Source organism: Taeniopygia guttata, chromosome 5 (genome assembly GCF_048771995.1).
Source record: "Taeniopygia guttata chromosome 5, bTaeGut7.mat, whole genome shotgun sequence".
In the NCBI taxonomy this organism is placed as follows: Eukaryota; Metazoa; Chordata; class Aves; order Passeriformes; family Estrildidae; genus Taeniopygia; species Taeniopygia guttata.
In genome coordinates, this window is record NC_133030.1 from 37,323,367 (window position 1) to 37,344,739 (window position 21,373).

The following is a 21,373-nucleotide window of genomic DNA, read 5'->3' on the forward strand; positions in this document are numbered from 1 at the left end:
CGCTCCTGGTGCTCTGGGAAAATGTGGCTGGGTGGGCCGGGGTCTGTTACACTGACCTCCGGGTTTTCTTTCCTCGGAGGGGCCAGCCTTGGCTTGCAGGGGGTCGCAGAGGCAAGCGCTCGCTTCGTGTCAGTGGGTTCAGGATCTCAGGACGTTGAGTTTAGCGGCCGGAGACAGCCCTGCCTGATTTGTGCCGGACTTGCTGTCTGCCTGCGAGGAGACGCAGCTCTCCCAGGCACGGATTCCCTGGTGGGTAGCATGGCCCATATCGCTCGCCCTTTCAGTGAATGCCAGCAGATGGATGCAATTAAACCTCGGCAGTGCTCCCTAGCTGGACACCGATCCAGGGTGGCAGAGGGTTGGCCATTATGCAGCGCCTATGGGTCGGTGTTCACTGCCGACAGCTGTAACAGGGAGGAGGACCGAATCATGGGTGCTCCCAACTTTCCCGTCTCACAAAAGCGACGAGGGCACGACAGGACCCCAAAGGCTCATGATAGAAAAAGCCAAAAGCCAAAAAAAAAAAAAAAAAAAAAGAAAATAAAAGAAAAAAGAAAAAAGAAAGCACCACCACGTATTGGGAAAACTCAAATATCTATGTAATGTTATTAAAAATAATAAAATCCCAGCAACACAACGGTCTCTTTTAAAGGGAATCTGAGGAGCGCAGTGAGCTAAGTGAAAGCTCTGTTTTCAAGGCAAGGCAGGATTAGTTCCCTGCACATAATAGCCAGTGTGTAGGAATTGCAAATGAACATCACCAGCAGTGCTGGAGTTACCCTCTTTAAATTAATATCGAGCTGGCTTCCCTGCGCAACGTGTAAATAACAGACATTTCTCAGCTATCGAGGAGAATGAAGATTGAAATAAACATGTATTTATATTTCCCCGTAGCTTAATCCAAGAAACTCCTTTCCCGGGGTAGCCAGTCAGCAGTGGAGGAATTCGGGGCAACGCCCCCCCGACCTGTTTTGCGGGTTAAAAACCACATCAACAAAGCAGCAGCAGAGCCCCGAGCCGTACGGACGGCCGCACAGACAGGGTAAGCCCGATCCCGGGCTCGGCGGGCTCCGCTGCCTCGGGCGGCCCCGAGCTCGGGCCGGCGGCGGGGCCGGGCGCCGCTGCCCCGCCCGGGCTCGCCCCGCTCAGCGGGGCCCCCTCGGCCGCGCTCCGTGCGCCGACCGCGGGCCCGGCCCCAGCTCCCGGCTGAAGCCTTTCCTCCATCCCGTCAGCGGCCGTGCGAAAGGGGAAGGTAATACAGCTGATCTCCCGCCGTAAAGAGGGAGAGAGAGAATGCTGTGAGCTCCAGGGCTCTTTCAGACACTTCAGAAATTAGTGGGGGAGGGGAAGGGGCTAGGGCTAGGAAGGATAGATGCATTGGAAACGGTAAAATAAAAACATGATGTGAAGATATATTTACTGTCAGCTCAGAGCCAAAACATTTATGCTCCCACGCCTTTTTTTTTTTTTTTTTTTTTTTTTTTAGCAAATCGGAACTTAAGTGATGCATTTTAATTATTTTAGGAAAATAAGCAAGAAGGCTCTTTTTCCGAGTCTAAATAAATAGCAGAGTGTTCTGCGCTGATGATGTCTCTGGCTCGTGATGGCCTCATCTATCCAGCCACTACTGTGAGCTCTGAAAACTCGGGAAGAATGGGGTGTTACTGGCAATTTCTGAAAGGAACTATCTATTATTTTTAGGGTATTCTGAAACAGAAAATGCAAAGAATTTTCTGATCGTCTGAGAGGTGAAAAAGGACCAATATTTTCCTAAAGCTTCAGCTCATATTTCTTAGGCCTTATGGGAATAACAATTTTCCTTATTTTTCAAATAGTTATTTCAACTCCTTGCAAGTAGTGGGAAAAAGGTACACATTACCCTAAAAGAGAAGGCACTGGAGGCCTTGCAGTCTCTGAGATCAGCTTAGTGATTTATTTTTCTCCCCACTCCCCTGTCTCTCACCAATCCCCAACTTTGATCTAAACCCTGACAACTTTCTTCCTGCATACTTGTCCCTAATCTTCAAGAGATTGCACAGACTTAAAGGAGAGTGATACTCTGAAGAGCCACATTTTATTTTGGGGAGATGGGAGGAGGATAACCCTACTTCACCTAGAAGTAGTTCCCGTTTGATTGTAATTGGAAAAAAATCCAAACCCCAAAACCCACCCCCTAAATCCCAAAGAAAAAAACAAGCACAAAACAAATCCCAAAGCATGTGAGAATGCAGTAAAACAGAGCCTCCTTATGTTAACATTTAAAGAAAATGATGAAAAAGTGAAGTACAATTGTAGGGAACATCAAACCACACACACACACAAGCAGCAGAAAATATCAGTCCTAATTTTTGTGGTAAAAAAAATTGAATCAATTATAGGTTTCAGTTTTCTGCAGGAACACCTAAAATATTTATGACCAGCAGGGCTTATTACACAGTCTTCTTTTCGAACAGGATATCTTTTCTCATCTTTAGTAAAGATTTTCATAATGTTTCTCTTGCTCCTCTCCTCTACACTGACTTCCATTTAGGGTAAATGCTGTCACTCAAACATAGCATCCTGTTCCTGTCAGCTCAAATGAACTCAGTGAAAAGTTCAGTGTAACTACAGGCGAAATCCTTTTTTTTTTTTCCTCTTCGTGGTGTGTTTACATTGCATCTTCAAGATTCATCTATGGAAAGCCCAGAGTTGTGACTTTGGACTCTGTGCCATCACTCTAAGTGGTGCAGAAACTGCCAAAAAAGGGGAGAGCTAGTAAAGTCACATGTTTTTGGTTCCTGATTCAAGCAGAACAGCAGCATCAGCAACAGCAACATTAAGACTTTATCAAGGGAAAAAAAGATAGAAGGAAGAAGAAAGAAAGCCTAACAGCAGTGAAAGAAAGCAAGCAGAAGTGTTTTGCAGACCAGAATGGCACTACTGATTTCCAGCCTACATGGTTCTTACCTCAAAAATGGCACAGACCACAGCTTGCAGTACCCAGAAGGGTGACAAGAGAAAGTAGTGGAGGTCTCTGGGTGTCTGATCAGTCTGTTTTGCAACACATGAACCAACCTTTGTTAATGTCTCTTAAGAGTTTTTTGACATGCTCCCCTACAAGCAAAGCAGAAAAGTGCTCTCTGCCTTGTTTCCATGTACATCCTAAGGTGCTCCAGACTTTCTCTGTAAAATTCCACCATGATCCCCATTGAAACTATGAAATAGTGCTGTTGGTTTACAGGGGGAAACTTGGGCATCAGGACTTGTGTAAGCAGGTGTGTACAAGTAAGCATGTGTGAGACCTAGCTGCTTATTCACTCAGAAGGACCACCTCTATCTCTCTCTTCCTACAACACAATAGAATTACTGACACTTCCATTTACACTCCTGTTCTGCCGGAGTCCATCGAATCTTGGCCTCCTTGCCTGGTGACCCTGAAGTATCAAAGGAAGAAAGAGGCAAAAAAAGAAAAGTTGCAAAAAAAAAAAAAAAAGGTTTAAATGTACTTGAAATGTTCCTAATTGATGGAAACAGGTGGAAAATATTTTTGAGATTATTTACGTAAATGTTGGAAGCCCCATGGATCTAATAATTCAATGCCAAGTCTGCAACCCCCCCTCCCCCGAGATTAATGCAATCTGAGCAATGTCCTTTCATTGAAAGGAAATAGATTAACTTCTTCTGTAGATCTTTCTTCTGTAAATTTTTAGAATTGATACTTTCACAAAAACATAAGCCAAGTTATATACTACCTTGGTATGTTCAGTTAAAAAATCAAATATTTCAGATTTTTTGATGGAGCTGAAGCCAAAAAAGAAGCATCAAAACCAATGTTGACGACGTTGAACAATGTTGATTTACAGTGTTATCATTACACTTCAGAAATAACAGAGTACTGCCAAGAAAAGGAGTTTTTCAATCTTCCTTTAGGTCTATTGATCAGGAGTGACTTTGAAACTTCCTTCTGGCATCTAGAATTCGTTCACTACTATTGAAAACCTGCTTGAAGTTTGGAGGAGCTAAAAATCTCACAATTAATGAATTAGTTAATAATGAACTGGTAGGAACTGCAAAAATTACTGAAGCCATGAGACAAAAAGATCTGTTCTCTTTCTTTTGTTGATCTAGTATTGAAATATCATTAAAAGCACTGCTCCCTTTGCTCATACCAATCTTCATGAAAATAATCCTCCAGTCTGGATGTATGTATTTGGATTTTATTTATTAGGGATGGGAACTTTTCTCAAATTCTATTATTTGTTTTGGTTACTTGCTCATTGATAACAGTAAGTGTTCTGGGGCAGTTGTTGCAAGATACTTGAACTCAGCACCCTATAGGAGTTTCAGATATTCTCTGGGTAGATTATGTGCCTGGTGGGAACTGGTTTATGTACTGATTAAGAAGAACACTTAAATAACCTGGCCAATGATTTAGAGAATGTTCTGCATAACTGTGTATTTTTCCATAAGTGGGACCACCCTCCATGCCATGTAGAGACATGATTTCTGCATATGCAGTGTGGAACAGGAAGTCTGATGAAAGAATATATGACACTCCTGTATGCAGAAAGAGGAAGAAAATCTGCTCCTGATGTGTGGCAGTCCTTTAAGAGATACACTTTTTGAGGATGAGGAAGATCCTGATTTACTCCTCTGCACTGAAGTAAAAGCAGTGCTATCAGCATGTAGGCTCCATGCCCAGCCTGATCTCAGGTTTGCAGTTTTGCTTTTCTGACTGCTCTTGCAAAGTTAAGTTCCTCTGCTCCGGGACTGAGTGTGAAGAAGCAGCCATGTCGAGGCCAATTCTCTTGGAACATGGGCCTGAATTAGCTTTCAGAGCTATTTCAAAAGCCTGTGTCAGGCTAGAGTTTCCAATGTTGAGTTTAACCAATGCTTTTCTTCATGAAGGCATAATTAGGAAAGGACAATTGAAATACTTTACATCCAGAATGCTGCAGAAGGTTGCAGCCTAGAAAGCCAACAATTTCAAATCTTCTAAAGCAGAATGAGAAGGTTGAGGGAGGTGATACTGACCCTCTACCCTGCTTTGGTGAGACCTCACCTTGAGTACTACTTCCATCTCTGGGGTCTCCAGTCCAGGAAAGACATGAGCCTTCAGGAGCAGGTTCACAGAAACACCAGCAAGATGATTAGAAGGATGGAGCACCTCTCCTATAAGGAAAGGCTGAGAGAATTTGTTTTATTCAGCCTGGAAAAGAGAAGGGTTCAGGGTGACAGAGTTGCAGCCTTCCAGTACTTGAAGGGAGCCTACAAGAAAACTGAAGGGGGAGTTTTTACACAAGCATATAGTGACAGGACAAGGGGAAATGGCTTCAGACTGAATGAGATTAGGACCTCTTCAAACCCAAACTATTCTATTAGTCTGTAAAGTACTATACACTTTTCTGTTGAAATTAATCACTGTAGAAAAGATAGTGTGTCCTAAAAACAAGGCAACAAAGGGGAATTCACCATTGCTTGTCTTGTAAATAAGGACCAGAGACCATGACATGGTAGCTCTCCTTTACTGAGGAATCTCCAGATGTGCAGGGCATTTGTTTTTATTTTAGGTTTTCATGTTTCACTTGGTGAACTTCTCTTTTGGATCTGTAAGTATCTAATATATTTATCTGCAATTAATCTATGAGTGCTCTAACTGTACTGAGATTTGTCACTCCAAATCCAAACTCCAGTTGTAGGTTAAATATTCACGCCTAAAAGTAGAAAACCAAAGGCCTGGCATCTCATTCTAAGAGTTATTTTCAAGTGTGCACAATACTACTGGCTAAATGGACAGAGAAGCATTTGTCCAGGACTTGTATAAAGGTAGCTGGGATGGTCTGCTTTAGGCTGCTGCAATTTTTAGGCACTAAACTAAGACAAGAAGCTTCCAATGTAATAAAAAGTGATTTGAAAGTTGCTAAGCAACTTATAGAATCTTGCTTTTTAAGAAGTCCATTTATTTGCTTAATTTCAGGAAAAGGTTGCATGTTATTATGTAAGTTGCATAAATAAAAAGAGAAAAGCAAAAAGGAAATGTAATAGGAAATTTTCTTTGCTTTCTGTCTTTTGCAATTAAAACCCTTTTAGTTGTTTTGTGGGGTTTCATCAGGTATTCAACAAATGTTATTTATGTATAAAACTTCAGGAGTTTATTGACTATGCAAGAAAGGAAAAAAATTAAACAGGTTTGTCATATGGTATGTGTTTATCTTAACCTTTCTTCTTCAAAAATCTTATCTACTAAGTACTTTTATCAGACACTAATTATACTCCCTCTGAAAAGAATTTCTCCAACACCCTTCAGTGCCTACACCCTTTAATCATATCTCATTACATCTACCTAATCCATCTCTTTCTCGCATTGCCAGTGCTCATTAATAGTTTTAAAAGCCAGTCCTGGATATTATCTTTCCTTTCTGTAGAAAGACAAAAAATACCAATACTGTTTTATTCCTAGATTTCATAGCCATTTGTAATTAGATAAAAAATTATCTGAAAATATTGAGGGTTTTTTTCAGGAAAATAACTCTAAAGTATGTGACAGAACAGCAATAAAATCTTATAGGTCCTTTCACAAATTGTTGTTTTTATAAGCTATTTTAACAGTGGATCAATGACCACTTTGAAAGGAAGTGATTTTTGGCTAAAATTTAACAGATACTGTGCTTCACAGATATTTTATAGGTGAGACATGTATCACCTTGTAAACAAAGTGGGTGACCCAAAGGATTTCTACATGATTGTGAGAGGGAAAAAAAAAAGAAATTATGCATAAAACAAAAGACCTTCCATTATTCTTTTGCCCTGTGCATGCCTTATATCAGTGCAGCTTGAAAAGCTTATATAAAGTGTCTCCAGTATAGTGACAGCTAAAGTGAACTGATTGACACAGAATGAATAATTGGTCAAAATTTTTTTTTTCTGTTCTCCAATTGTTTGCAAACAGGCTACAAAATTCTTTACTACTGTTACACATTAAAACTATTTGTAAATCACTTCAGTGAGTAATCATCAATCTAGAGACCCTCCCGTTTGTTGTGAGTTTTGACAATTTGTAATCTACATTTTATTAATTCATTAAGTAGCCTATGTGAATTTGTGCTCCTATTTTCAGGATAGATAGGTCTACATTATGCCAGCTTGCCTCACCTGAAAATCTGAGCAGAGTACTGGTTAATTTTCCAAAGTTAATATGTCATGGTCATGGTTTTGAGGTAAAACCAGTTGCCAAATTTTAACTAGGAAGATTATTTTCCCCAGATCTGATTAGAAGAACTACTGAGAGGTTATTTTCATCTTCTTTTGTAATGAATAATATTACCATGTTCTATGGATTATCTGGCAGTTTTATTCAATATATTGCAATTATAATTTCAAGAACCTGTGACATTTTTTCTCATACTCTGATACACCTTAATTCTAGCTTTTAACTAAATCCCAAATTAAGTTAATACCATGATTGAGAAAGTGCTTATTTGTTTCTTTGTTTTTTAAAGAACTATGGACACAGAGTATACATCCATTCACACTTGATTCCTTGGAGGTAGGAAGAGCAAGCACAATTTCCTGAATTTCAGGAATCTTGGGTTGACCAAGGCAATTTTGTATAACTGTTGCATCTATTTAATGACTAACTGTGGCTATAGGGCAGCCATATGGATCTTTTCAGTCCCATCTTCTTATAGAAAATTCAGAATTTATATTTTACTCTGAAATTAAAATATGTTTGCAGGCAATACAACTGATATGTCATACAAATACATTCAGAATAACTGACATTATTCACAAAGCAAATGAATATAATCTGGAGTGTCATCTGTAAATATGGTACTGGTTTGCTATGTTTGTAATTACTGCTTCTTTTCACTGAAGAGCTGATTTATGTAGGTCAACACAATATATGAAAAAATTGTAGATATAAAAGTTACAGTCAACCGAAACTTGCTTTTAGAACTATGAATGAATTCAAGCTGAAAAATATTTTTGTAAGTATTTCTTATTACAGAACAATTGCATTGTTTTCAGGAAGCAAACAGAAAATGTCATACCTTGAGTAAACCTAAAGGCAATGTGTTATTTCCCAATCTGTAAAAATATGTATGGTTTGAGATGTCTTTTTGTTTCACACTGAAAATAAAACTCTTTGGAACACTTTTATGTAATAAAATTGCATACATCTGTTTTGGAACCAAATATTTTTTTTGTTTGTTTGTGTGTATTTCTCTTTCCAACCCTTTGTTTCACTCTCTCATTAGGAAATTACTAAATTGACAAGCCAGGATATTTAGAACATTCCTATTGTAAACATCATTAAATCTGACACATTTTTATGGAACATTTTGGCTTCGTGGAAGGATATATTTAGATGAGAAAAAAAGTCAAATAAAGTATAACCGGTTATAATTCTAGTCAAACTGATATTCATATTCAAATTTGAACTAATATTTATGTGTTATTTTTTCCAAAGATTCTTCAGACCAAATAATTTGTGTAGACCTGAGTTATGCCAACAACTCTCTACCCAAGTACCTTGCTGTAAGATAGGTTTGGACCTCACAGGGAGGTGGGGATGTTTCCAGTGTACCCTGTTATGGTCACCTCAGTGTCTAGATCTAAATGCTGTTATTGAAGTTTGCTAGACATAGAATTCCTTCACAGTTCACATCGATGCTTTCCCTTCATTAGCTATCTATTATGGTTTTTTGGTTTTGCTATAGCTAAGCCTAATGTTAGTACTCTGTTTCAGAAAAATAGTGCATATTTTTCTTCTAGTCCTGCTTTGGTAATTGTTTGTCAGAGCTCAGAATCTAGCTTGGACTAGATTTTATTATGGCCAGTAGGATTGTTTATTTGCCACAGGATTGCTATGGACATCATTATAGTCAGAAATCAGTGCAACATGTTTACAGTTAGTTTTCCATTTGCTTAGCTGTAAATGTGGGACACAGAAAATGGCTAATTCAGGAGAAATAAATTATTTGGAAATCCTGCCTTTCTAAAATAAGCCATTTTTTTTGGCAATGGAAGTCTGTTAAGTAAATGGAAATACTAGCCTGTAACAAGGAACCCTTATATATTCCAGTAGAAAGAATCTTACCCTCTTCACTTTAGAAACCAAAGAGAATCTCTACTTTTAGGAGAGCATGCTCTACTAATATGAATAGAATCTTGAATTAAAGAAACATTCCTTATATGCAATTTTTAAAATTTCAGAATGATGAGATTTTGTTTTAGGCATCAATATTTCTAAAGGATAGCATAAAACATTAGAACCCAAGCAGAAGAATGATCATTAAGTCCAAGATAAAAGCTGAAGTTATAATGTTATTCCAAAGATCCAAGTCCACAGCCATTCAGTATTCAGGAGGGTTAAGAAGGCATTTTACTTTTACACAACAATTTGCCTGCTTGCTCTTCAGACACAGGATGAATCAGCACAGGGACTTGAAAAGTGGAGTTGTCAGATTTATGAGTGCTGCAGATTACCAGATATTATGTCCATCTTCATTATCTACACCTATTTTCATAGAACAAAGTTATTGGATTTTAGAGTACAGGTTGCAACAGATACAGAATTGTCATATTTCTTGGAAATGACATTCACTGAGATGCAAACTAACATTTAGAATGACATATATTGGGTTATTTGTGTTGAAATAAAGAGGAGAGGTGAAGTAAAGGGACGGAAATTATGGCAGTAGAAGTAGAGTCATTAGTTAAAAGTATTGCTTGAATCAGCAGGCATTTTACAGATTTAATGGAAGAAATTTCTAACTAGAAAGATACATTGCAGTGAAATATCACAAGTCTACCATGAAGAGTCTGGCTGTAAGTTTTGTTGTCTTTTCAATTCCCTCCAAGCCAGTTGTTTTCATTTATCTGTTTAATCCTGAGTATCTCCTCAGATCTGTACAGAAACAAAATAATAAAATCTGCTTGCCTTTTTCTTCAAAAAGCTTCAGAGCAGACATTAGCAGATGTGAATAGTTGCTTTTGATTTCTTTATATCTTTTGTAGAATGATGAACTTGATATGTCATGGAAGACTCTAAGGAAATCATCTATTATCAGGAAAATGAAAAACTCATTTTTGTTAATCCATATACATTTTTCCTCCCAAGTAAATTAACAATTCAAAATCTTGTACTAAACTTCATTAATTTTCTTCATGAATAATTCCATGTACATCTCAGCAATTTCTGTGTGAGAGGGTGAGAAGACTTGTCCTTTTATATTGCACTTGCTTGTATAAATGTAAATAAATCAGAAGTAGCTAATCTACTGCCCACATTTGACAAAGGAACATAATACTCTTGATGCTTATTGAAGTTTTTGGGTTACTTGAACAACGCTCCTGTTCAACTTAATTGTGACTAGATATATTCTTATTGAGCATCCTACAAACTTTTATATAAATGTTGGATAATGATACACAGAACTGGTACAATATCCTCTAAATCCCTGAGGAGTCTCATTAGCTACAGTAGGAATAAAATACAAAGATTTTGTAAAAGAAGAGAAATACTCCAGTCTCAGACTGTGACGTTTTTGCACTTCAGATTAAGCTTCATTTTAAGTCAGTAGTTCAGAAAAAAAATCACATCTTTAATGATCAAAACTTGCCAGTGGACATTACTTAACGTTTGGCTTAATCTCCAGTTATTATAATCCATCTCAAATACCAATACAAGTTTAGAAATACTTATTTGTCAAAACTGTATCTGTTAATTTTTGTTCTTTGGTCATGCACCAGCCAAATAAGCAAGTATTTTCTTTAGTGCATGAAGTCATGTCATGGTGTAAATTTAAAGCTAATTAACATTCATTGGCAAACCATTTAAGATTGTATGTAGGTTGACATAAAGACGTTTTTTCCAAAAAGTTGTTACATTTTTTCCATGTTGCTGCATTGTGGATTTTGTGCTTAGCATCTGACATGTTTTCTCAACTACTGTTTTTTAATGAAAACATGAAAGCACTCTGGGGAATGTGATAAAAGCAAAAATTCTATGATCTCCTCAAGGTAAATGACAGCATGGAATTTGTCACATCTGGATCAAAAATCTTTCATCCATTTACCTAAATAAGCATATAAAAATATTTAATCTATTTACCTAAATAAAGCATATCTGGGTAATTAGGATCGTAATTCAATATATAAATTTCTTTTAACAACTTCTCAATTGTCACTGATAATTTCATTTGGTCATAAGCATTTAAATGGTGTATGTCTTGCTTTTCTCTGTTTCAAACAAATAAAAGATGATTTGAAAAAAATTACTTTTTGTGTCTCATCCCTTTTCCTATTAACACTTTGTAACTTATTTTTCTCTTTATAAGAAATCATCATAACTTAATTTTTACATTGTATTTGTGTATGAAATAACAGAAACTATTTTTGAGACAACAGGATAAAACCCAGCAGCAATGTTGATATTACTGAAACTTCAAAACCAATATTTTTTGTTCAAGATAGGTGAAAATTTGCTCCTTACTCATGCTGGTAAAATCACTTATACTAAATGGACTTCTTATATGAACAAGCCACGTGAGCTTAAGCATTGCTTCTGTGTCTAGCTACAAGATTTAACTTATAAATATACAGCAGATTTGCTATTGTGCATTTGTAGAAACATAGTATTTTAATTCAGAAGTACTAGCGAATATGTTAAACCTGGTTCATTTAAAACACACTTCATCACAGAAATCAGTTGTTCTAGGACTTTAACTGATTTAAATTTTTTTGCCAGCTCTTGATTTGAAAGAAGAGTTTTTATGGAAAAATACTTTTAAAATTGCATTTATTCACTTTGTTTTTCAATGAAACTATTTTTAATAACTGTAAAGACAGAGAAAAACATTTTGTTTCAGTTCTAGTCACATGTCTTGCTTTGAAATTAAGATAATCATACCTCCTTGTTGAGCTGAAAATGTTTTCTTTAAATTTGGTCATAGGTCCTACTATTCAATTAATATAATCATGCCTTCTTCTGCTGCTGAAAATAAAGCAGTTGTTTAATTAAACATGCCAGTTGTTTGTAATATAATGTTACAGAAATACTTGTTTGAAAGAAAGGCTAAAGATTTATATCAAACATTTCAATCTGACAAGTAAATTACATTTCCTCTACCATAAAGAAAGGTAAGGCAGGAAAATAGTTGCAATATAAGAGTAACTACGGTTGTTGCATTGAGGAAAAGCACACTTGTTCTCATTACTTGGGGATATGATAGTCATCAGTCTACAAAGGTGACCTTTTCCACTCTGGAGATTAAAGCTGAACATTTTCCCTCCTTCAAATAAGGAAATAGACATTATTTTGAAATGGTAGCTATATTTTAATAGCTAATTAGTTCAGAGATGAGAGAAAAAGTGTGAGATTTTAAATTTAAAAAGTGAACAGAATGCACCTGAAGAGTGTCTGTACCAACATGTACCAAAGCCAGAATTAAGTATTTTGTAAGAGTTTAAAAAGGTCTGCTTATCTTCACTTGCTTTCCCAATCTCAAATTATGATACTGTGTGTCTAAGACCTAAAAGATACAAGCTGCAAGAGTTGTCTCTCCAGTACTGAAGCTGGCATAAGTTGCAGCTTATCCACCCGTGCAGGCAGGTTTTCCCATTGGAATCTCTGGTTCTGGAAATGAAGCATTTCATGGTCCTCAGAATTTTATTGAAGGGCTGCAGTAGTTCTTTAAATTGACCATATGTTAATTTTTTTTTAAATGAAAACATGTTTTTGAAGGGAAAAACATCTTAAGTGATCTCTGTTATCATTATGAGCAGGCAGAGCTTCTTGATGTCTACATGTGAAATCAGAAAACACCTCTGATAATAAACAGAATATTTGAAGAGTAGGCAACCGTATCCACCTGTCATATGAATCTTTTTCAAATCCTGAAAGACTACTGCAGTGTGCTTTCATAAGCCAGCCTAGGCAAAATGTGTGGACTTGCTGTTGGTAACTGAGGAAAAAGAAAGCTTAGCTGCTTCCATCAAGCAATTGCTGTGATAGAATTGTAAGAAGCTAGCTGAAATGATGCTTATGCCTAGTCTTCAGTGTTCCATGGGCATGGGAGCTTTTATTTATCCCTCATGGGCTGCAAGAATGAAGATGGGTATGATTTTTGCAAGGGTGAAATAGGTTGTCTGTCAATTGGGTTTAGGCGACAGTCTGTCTGCAGGCCGTAAGATGATCTGCAGAGTGCCAGAGGAAAGCAGGCAGAATTCCTGGCTTGCAAGCACAGATATTGATCTACCTTAGCCACCTAAACAATGCCTCACCTGTTTGCCTTGTCCATACCTTATTTTACGCAGTCTAATGCTTGTTTTGTTTGACTTTTCTTTTATTTCTGTGGATCTGAGCTTTGATACACTTTGGGGAGTACATAAACACGGTGTTGTACTTGAACATCACCATCCTGCAGAGTAATCTAGTGGCTCTGGACCACCCCTCCCTGCATGAGAACAGCAGTGTTATTGAAAATTATGAGTGAGCAACTAAGTAAGTAGGCCACATACACAAGTGTTTGATCTATCGGACTAGTGTCCAATGACATTGAATGTGAGATGCTACTAATTACTGCACTATGTACTCCCAGTTAAAATTTCTTAAATTGGAGCTACTAAAAGGGTCTATTTTTATAATTTTTTTTTCAGCTGATGGTTACAAGATAAGCCACCACCGAGTTTAGAATCCTATCTACTTATTTTGAAAACAACTATGTTATTGTGTACTGTCTCAAGCAGGAATGAAATAGAAAACGGCATTCATTTTCCCAGTAAAGTATAACATAAATATTTTACCATCATTTATTATTAGTTTGCCATTTCCTGCTGACAGCAATTCCAACTTTGCCAGCAGGCACTGTGTCTCACAATCATATTGTGCTTGGAACAAATTAAGACAAACACAATTTCTTATAAAATAAATGAACAAAATTTGCAACAAAAACCTCTTCTGAAGCTAAATGAGCATTTCTTTTAAGTGCTGACACTTGGTATTATTTAATTTGCATACAGCACATTTCACTTTTACTGGAAAACAATGAAGTTAACGAAGAACTAAGTCATCTGTACTTTCAGGATAATTGAACATTGCTCAATTTAGAACTGTTTTATATTAATGCTGTGAAGGAGCAGCCTACATCATGGTAAGTTTGTCAGCAGTTTCAAACACAAGCATACTTTTGGCCCAGTGACATATGAAGTAGATGGATCAAAATTGAATATGAAATAGATTGTAATGACACTTAATTTGAGCTGATATAGAAATACTTTAAATACAGGGAGTGACACTGAGCCTTTTTCTTCCTGTGAGACATAATCCTCACTTCATAAGATCAGTTGATGGTTTAAGGTTAATAAAGAGAGAAAAATCTTTATTTCTTTTAAATTTGTTCTCATCTATGTACTTTCTCCTAGTCACTGAAGTATTTTCCTGGATGAAGTGAGACAAATGAAGAAAGTGATTTATGCTGGGATTGCCTTCCAGTTTTTGGTACAGGTGTGTGAAAGTGCAGTGAACCCATGATTTGTCTTACCCCCCAAAGGCTTTGAAGAAACACTCTACCTATAGTACCTAGGTACTGATCTTGAGAATGTGATTTTTTTTGACCTTTTTTAGACTTACAGAGTAGAAATAGACAATACCTTTGGATTTCTGGTGTCGAAAATTACAAATAAAACTAATTGCCTAAAGATAAAAAAACTCTGATGTAGAACTGTAATCAGAGGTAGGAATTGGTCCAACTCATTTATGCCTCACTTGAACTGAGTTTGATATAAAGTGCAGACTTTGAACTGTACATTCCCTTTTTGATTTTCCCCTTTTGCTGAGTTCAGTCTTACTGAAGGCACACAACTGATAGCATAGATATCGACAAGCTTCATATTTCTATGGACTACATGCAGCATTTTTAAAAGAAATTCCCTGTAAAATTCTGTAGATATGCTCCAAACTTTAAATCAAGTAGCCCACCCTTACACATGAAAGACTGGTTTAACCTCTCCCTGCTGATTCATTCTTTGGCCACTCAGCTGGGAATATCAATTGTGATAGTAATTCTTCTTCTTTAAATAATTTGGAAGGGTGACAAATTATAGATGCCTCAGAAATTTTTTAGTCGGGAAAAAAGTGCGATTTTCAAATACATTCCTTCAAAAAATTTAAATAAGCAATACAATTAGCTAAGCACTTACATTTTATTAGCAATAGCAAGTAAAATTAATAAGTAAATTCAATGAAAAAATGATTATGTGTCACAGTATATAGTTTTTACATTGACATTTCACATAATCTGACTTTGCGGAGAGGAGAAATCACTCGTCTGTTAAAATTACTTTTTAAAAGCTGTCAAAATTGGAAAACCTGCTGTCAAAAATATGATGAGAAAAGTTTAAAAATGGTAAAGTATGTTGACTTAGACAAAAAATATTACCTTTAGAGTGGAAAACTTGAATATTGTATCATTATCTTCTACACAGAGGGAAAGCGTTATCTTTTTCCAAGCCATCCTTTTTTTTTAACATTTTAAATTTATGTTTTGCATTTACATTTTAATATGAATGGGACTTCATCCAATTTATGCTGAAGCAGAAGCTGAAAGTAGCAGGTATTTGGACATTTATATTTTAATTGTATGCTTGCGTTTTACAATTTTTAAAAATGACAAGATTCACAGGCCACTAAGGGCGAAGTCCACAGTTCGTCTACGCTCTGGTCCTGCAAAGTGCTGTGGGCAAGGGCCCGTGGAATGGAGCTTGGCTGCTGGCTGGTAGTCTGCTGGTAGAGAGAGGTCCATTCTGCTTTCAGGTAGCATTTTGGTATCACCAGTGGTCACCGACCCTCCTTCTCCAGCAAGTCTCCACCGTGTTTAACGACAGTTTCAAAGAAGGTGACAATTCTGTCTCCATACACATTCAGTCTTTGGCCTCCTTGTTGAGACTGCCAGCAAGGATGTCAATTACAGCCATTCAAAGAAGTCCAGATATGCTGTGGTAATAATGAAATACAGATTTAGAGGGATTCAATCCAAAGCCATATTTAAGTGGAAATGAGAAAAAAACAGAATCTGAAATAAGATTTGACTAAGAGCTACAGAATTATATCTCTCTAAGTACATCTCATTTTCGCCAGTTACTTTTTCAGCCATTGTTGCCTTTAATACTATACAGCCCTTAATAATAAATTTTCTGTAAATTGCTGTCCCTGCATGCATGCAGGTAAGACTGACTACATGTGAAGCATTGAGAGTCACTATGAAGGAAGAGTGCACATGGCAATAGAATCTGACTGTGATGCCTTAACCACAAGTCTAAACACATACTACTCAGAAGTCATTAAACTGGACCAGAGAGGTGGAAAGTAATCAAAAGATTATTTTGTTTTTACTTCACTAGTTCTTCACATCTTCTGGCATTATATCTGTGATGTCCTTTTACTCTCATGTATGCAAAGGGAGTGAAGTTCTTCTGCTCTCTAACACCGTTCCTTGAAGTACAGACTGATCTAAACTTGCTGTTCAGCCTGCATTTAATATATCTTGAAATATACTAATTTTTCCCAGTTTGGAGAATGGCTACTGAAAAATGTTAATGGCAACATGACAAAACATATAGGGAAGCCATTCATGTAAATAATATTTCCGCTTAGGTCATGAATCAGAGCGCTCCATGGGTTCTGTTTTGTTTCCTCCAGATCTGAGCAATTCTTTACCTTTCTACATCCAAGTGTCCTTGAAACATTCTTCTTCCTAGGTTTTCTACACAAATGATGCTTTGCAGTTTTTCTTATAGAGTTTTTCTGGCCCACTTGTCTGCTTCTGCTGCTTAGACACGTTGATTCATGTCCTTGTTTTAAAATTAATTTGCACTCTGATGGCTCAGAAAATCTTTTCCAACCTAATCCAGTAAGCAGTATTGTCTGAAGGCTTGAGCATACTTTGCTCTGTCTCACACTGACCACAAAAATGTTTAACAGTCTTTAAATGAATTTGATCAAATGAAGAAATTTTGTTAACAGAGCAAATGGGAATTTAGAGTCAGATGTGGGAGGCTGCATCTCTTGCATTTTATAATCAGCCTGACTCACTTCAGGCTGTGTGGGGGCTGCTCTTCAGCTCATGAATACCACCATATCAACACAAGATTCTTTGAGGTCCATTTATCTGTCTGTCTATCTGAACTCCCACATTGTTTCTTAAGTGCCTCTGGTGCATGTTGTCCATGCTCTTGGCACTTATTTACAGCTTTATGCTGCAGTAGAGGAAGGAGGAATAATTTCACCATAGCCTAGCACACCTAACAAGGACTCTACTTTTGATATTACTTTCAATTCTAATGGTGATTAAAACAGAGATAGCTGACCTCCAATAGTTACTTTGGTGCAACAGAGAATGATATGTCATTGCTCCAGAGAAGACAAGGAGACATACATTTTAATGAAAATTATTTGAATCTATTCTGAAGAGAAGTCACAAGGGAAGTATATATAAGGACATAAGGCATTTTGGATTGCTAATAAAACTACAGCAAAATCCGACTATACATGGCAAGATAAAACGTTAGATTCTGAAGCTGAGACAGGGGAAAAACAAAATTAATCAAAATCAAGAGGGAAATCAGAAAATATTCTTTGTAAACTGAGGATAATTTGGGTTCTTTGGAGGAGGTTGACCAGTATTTAAAGAGCATGTGTATAGCATTATTTTATTAGAAACCTTGTGGACCCTTCCCTTATATCAGAGCTGATTAGAGACCAGAAGAATCTCAAGTATCCTTGGGCAAACTAACAATCTTGCAGGAGGTGCTTTGGGAAGGTTGGGCCATGCTGAATAGAATTCTAGCGAGCCGTGAAGAAAGGTATATACAAGAAGGTACAAGAAGGTACAAGAAGATATTGGAAAATATGACTCAGAGGTATTGGAATAATTTGTTGAGGAGGTGATGAAAATGGAGGATAAAAGGAAAATTTCACTTGGGCTTCTGAAGCTCACCCTTGTCCTTTGTAGCTGGCATTTATGTGGCAATAATACAGATTTTAATACCACTTTACCATAGTAGAAAGACTTAGTGATTAATTTATGTAATCTCTTTTGTTAATTTAAGCAGCTGATTGCAGCCATCTTCTATAACGAACTGCTAAGATTTAAATTAAGGTTACTTTAGTTAGGGAGCTATTAGAGACAAAAAACCCCATTAGTGTCTCTGAATCTGACAGTTTGGAGAAATAAAGGAATTTATTCTAATATGTCTCTATATTATTGCTATTACTATTATTATTACCACCTTCCATCAGATTTCATTTGCCTGAGAGCTGTATCAGCAGACTGCAGGTTCTGTTTTCTCATCATCCTGATCAGTGCAGTCATGATATACAGGAAGAAAGAGGAATTCATGCTTATAAAGCCAGTCTCTACTCTCAGTAGAGTAGACCATCAGATTAGCCAGAAAGCACTTTAAAGAGTAGAGAAGCTAATTAAGACACAAGTAAGATCTATAGTACCTCCATGGAAACTCAGGCTCATTTATGAACTGCTGCTGTTTTTATGCTTGTTATGTGTTTTAGGTTAAACAGTGTTTTTAATGGCAGGTTTGTTCATCACGGAGGAAATTGCACAGACTCATCAGCATTAATGCACCAAGGAAGAAAATACAGGCAGAAATGTAGTATGGATGTATTGCCAAATATGAAAAAAGCATTCTTAGAGACAGAAATAAAACACACGTGCTCAGCTAAACATTTTCATATTGTGAAGAAAGAAGCTGGTCTTTGGCCTGACCATTCTGTGTCAGACCAGGGTAGGTAAAGGCTGAGAAATCCCAGTCACCCCTGGATTATGTGGCACCAAGCAAATTGATGGAGGGCATAGAGCAAGTAATTTTCCTTTCTGGCACTTATTCTAAACCGTACTTGTAGTGCTCACGTAACTTTCTTTAACTTTAAATGCTTGAGCGGAAGTAATTTTGCAATACAATTAGCATAATTATTGATTTATCATGCATCATCTGCTCCAGGTTAAATGTTTGAGCCTTGATGCTTACTGCGAAGTTAATTCAAGGTAGCTCATGATCTTTGTCATGTATGCTGTGGGATTTCTCAGACAATCTTTGCCACAGAGCAGGGCACATCTGATAACTCATTACTCTGCGATAATTTTTTGTGTTTCAAAGTCCTTTGGATTCAGACCTATTATGCAAATATTTGAAGTATTCAAAAGCTATGTAGTGGGTGCATAAATCATGAGATTGCCATAAAAACAGAGACATACTTGAACAGACTGAGAAAGAATGGAGATGTAACTAGAAAGAAAGGTAATAATAGAGGCAGGGACAGACATAGAATTAGAGGTAGGTATATTTATGGTTCTTTTTGCTCACATTGATTCAGGCCTAATTTTCAAGACCTTTCACCCAACTATTTTCATAGTACATAGAAGTGAATTAAAAAAAATATTTAATTAAATTCATAACTTTCTTTCTTGTTTCTAATAAACCATCAAATTATCTTGACTGTTTGCAACAAAATCACAGCATTCAGCAATTCTGTGTTTTTTTTACACAACTGGTCTTCAGACTTCTCCTGACTCTAAAACTGACTTCATGTTTAGCATGTTTTGAAAAATGGAGGTTATTTTGCACAGATTCTTTGAGAATGGAATCTCCCTTTAAGCAGCATTGCAACAAATGTACTGTTGATGGAAAGAATTATTTTCATCTCACCTTCCCATATGGTGCTCAAAAAGAAATCCGATAATCCAGTCTTAAAAGAGAATTCTCTATATTCAGATATTGAAAATAAGAAATGGTGTGGAATAGAGGGTGGGGCTTGCTGTTGGAATGATTAGAACATGTATAAACATTGTTTTTCTTGTAAGAGATATTTAAAAAGGAGGTTGAATTGATCTGAATGTTTTTGAGATAGAAGAGTTTGATAAGTAATCCACTGAAGAAAATTGATACCAGTTGTTTAAAATCAAACTGCAAATGAACTACAGCTACTAAAAAATGTGCTGCTTATTAATTTCTTTAAAATAGCATCCTAACTCCTGTTATATTATCCTGTTATAATAATATCCAGCTCCTAACTCCTGTTGTATTCTAATAATGACAGAGACCCTGTCTGCTGGGTAAGCTTATGACTCAAATTCACTGATTTCAATACATTTGTATGTTCATACATTTTTCTTCATGTGTTTCTTTTGCTTTGTCTTTAATTATACTCAGAAATGAGAGCAGGCTGTGGACTGAAACCAGGGAAGTCAGGGTCTTGGAGCTTTCTTCTTTATGGAACCAAAAGAAAAATGTTAAACTACCAAAAAATAGTTATACTCTCCTGCCAGCTTCTCCTGGACATGTTCTGATCATACGTCCTGTAAATCTCCACACTAACTTGAAATGCTGGGTTTAAAATCTCCAATTTTTCCAAATTCATAGGTTCCTTAGATCTTCCCGAATAAGACTGTACTTACATTTAGATGAAATTCTTACAGTACAATTTCTCTCAGCTTTATAGTGACAGTAGCAGTGACATACCAAAGTCATAATCAGTTCATAGCACGATGTATAACCCACTCTTCCAACTTTGCTATCATGAACTTTTGTGTAGGAGGATCAAATGTTGGCTATTAATGGTTTCTGGAAGAGGCAAATGAAAAGAAGAAATAGGACAATCCTCTCTGTATCTCTCTTAAGAGGAAATCATCAAAAGGAGAGCCTTTTGGTCAAAATGAATACTTCGGCACTTTAAAAAGTCATGTGCAATAAAGCATTTCTGAAATGTCCTCATAGCGAAAGGATTTTAACAAATGAAACAAGAAATTATAATTCCATATCAAAAATTTGAAGAGGGAGGGAATATTTTTGCTGTGTGCAAGCTGAATCAAGTTAATGAGGCATCTAACACTGCGAAAAGAGCGTTCTCTATAAATAAATCCCGTCTGATTGGGATATATTAGTCTTCTGATAACACTCTATAGCATACAGATGCTTTGAATAGAACGCGTATGTGTGCAAATACTCAGATCTATTGGAGTTACTGTTCTCCAAGTCCTTGTCCATGATGCATATTGCAGTCATTTTCATATTTAAGCACTGAATAAAACCTCAGTCTCACTCCACTGCCCGGTTTGAATAGGTAGGTTTAGCAGCTAGGCTCTGTGAAAGCTCTGGAGATCGTATTTCGCACACAACGATGTGGCTAAAGAGCAGCTGTGTAGCCTGTCAGTGGAGGACTCTTCATCTGCTTGCCCCTCTGGTGAGCTCTCCCAACACTTTGCTAGCACTTTGCCAACACTTCGGGAATGCTTGTGCTTTCAAGAGCTTTAAAGAATCAAGGAGTGAGGCCTTGTGTCACAGAATACTTTCCCCCGTCACTATCCTGGTTCTGTGC

General features: G+C 36.9%; 1 long non-coding RNA gene across 1 annotated transcript in view; it reads right to left on the reverse strand.

The window, feature by feature from the left end:
- Positions 1–11,776: 11,776 nt before the first annotated feature.
- Positions 11,777–21,373, reverse strand: part of LOC121470102 (uncharacterized) — a 223,939-nt gene continuing 214,342 nt past the window's right edge. The window contains exon 6 of the long non-coding RNA XR_012056389.1: positions 11,777–15,976. This is a non-coding gene — a long non-coding RNA (uncharacterized lncRNA). The remainder of the gene's footprint in view (positions 15,977–21,373) is intronic.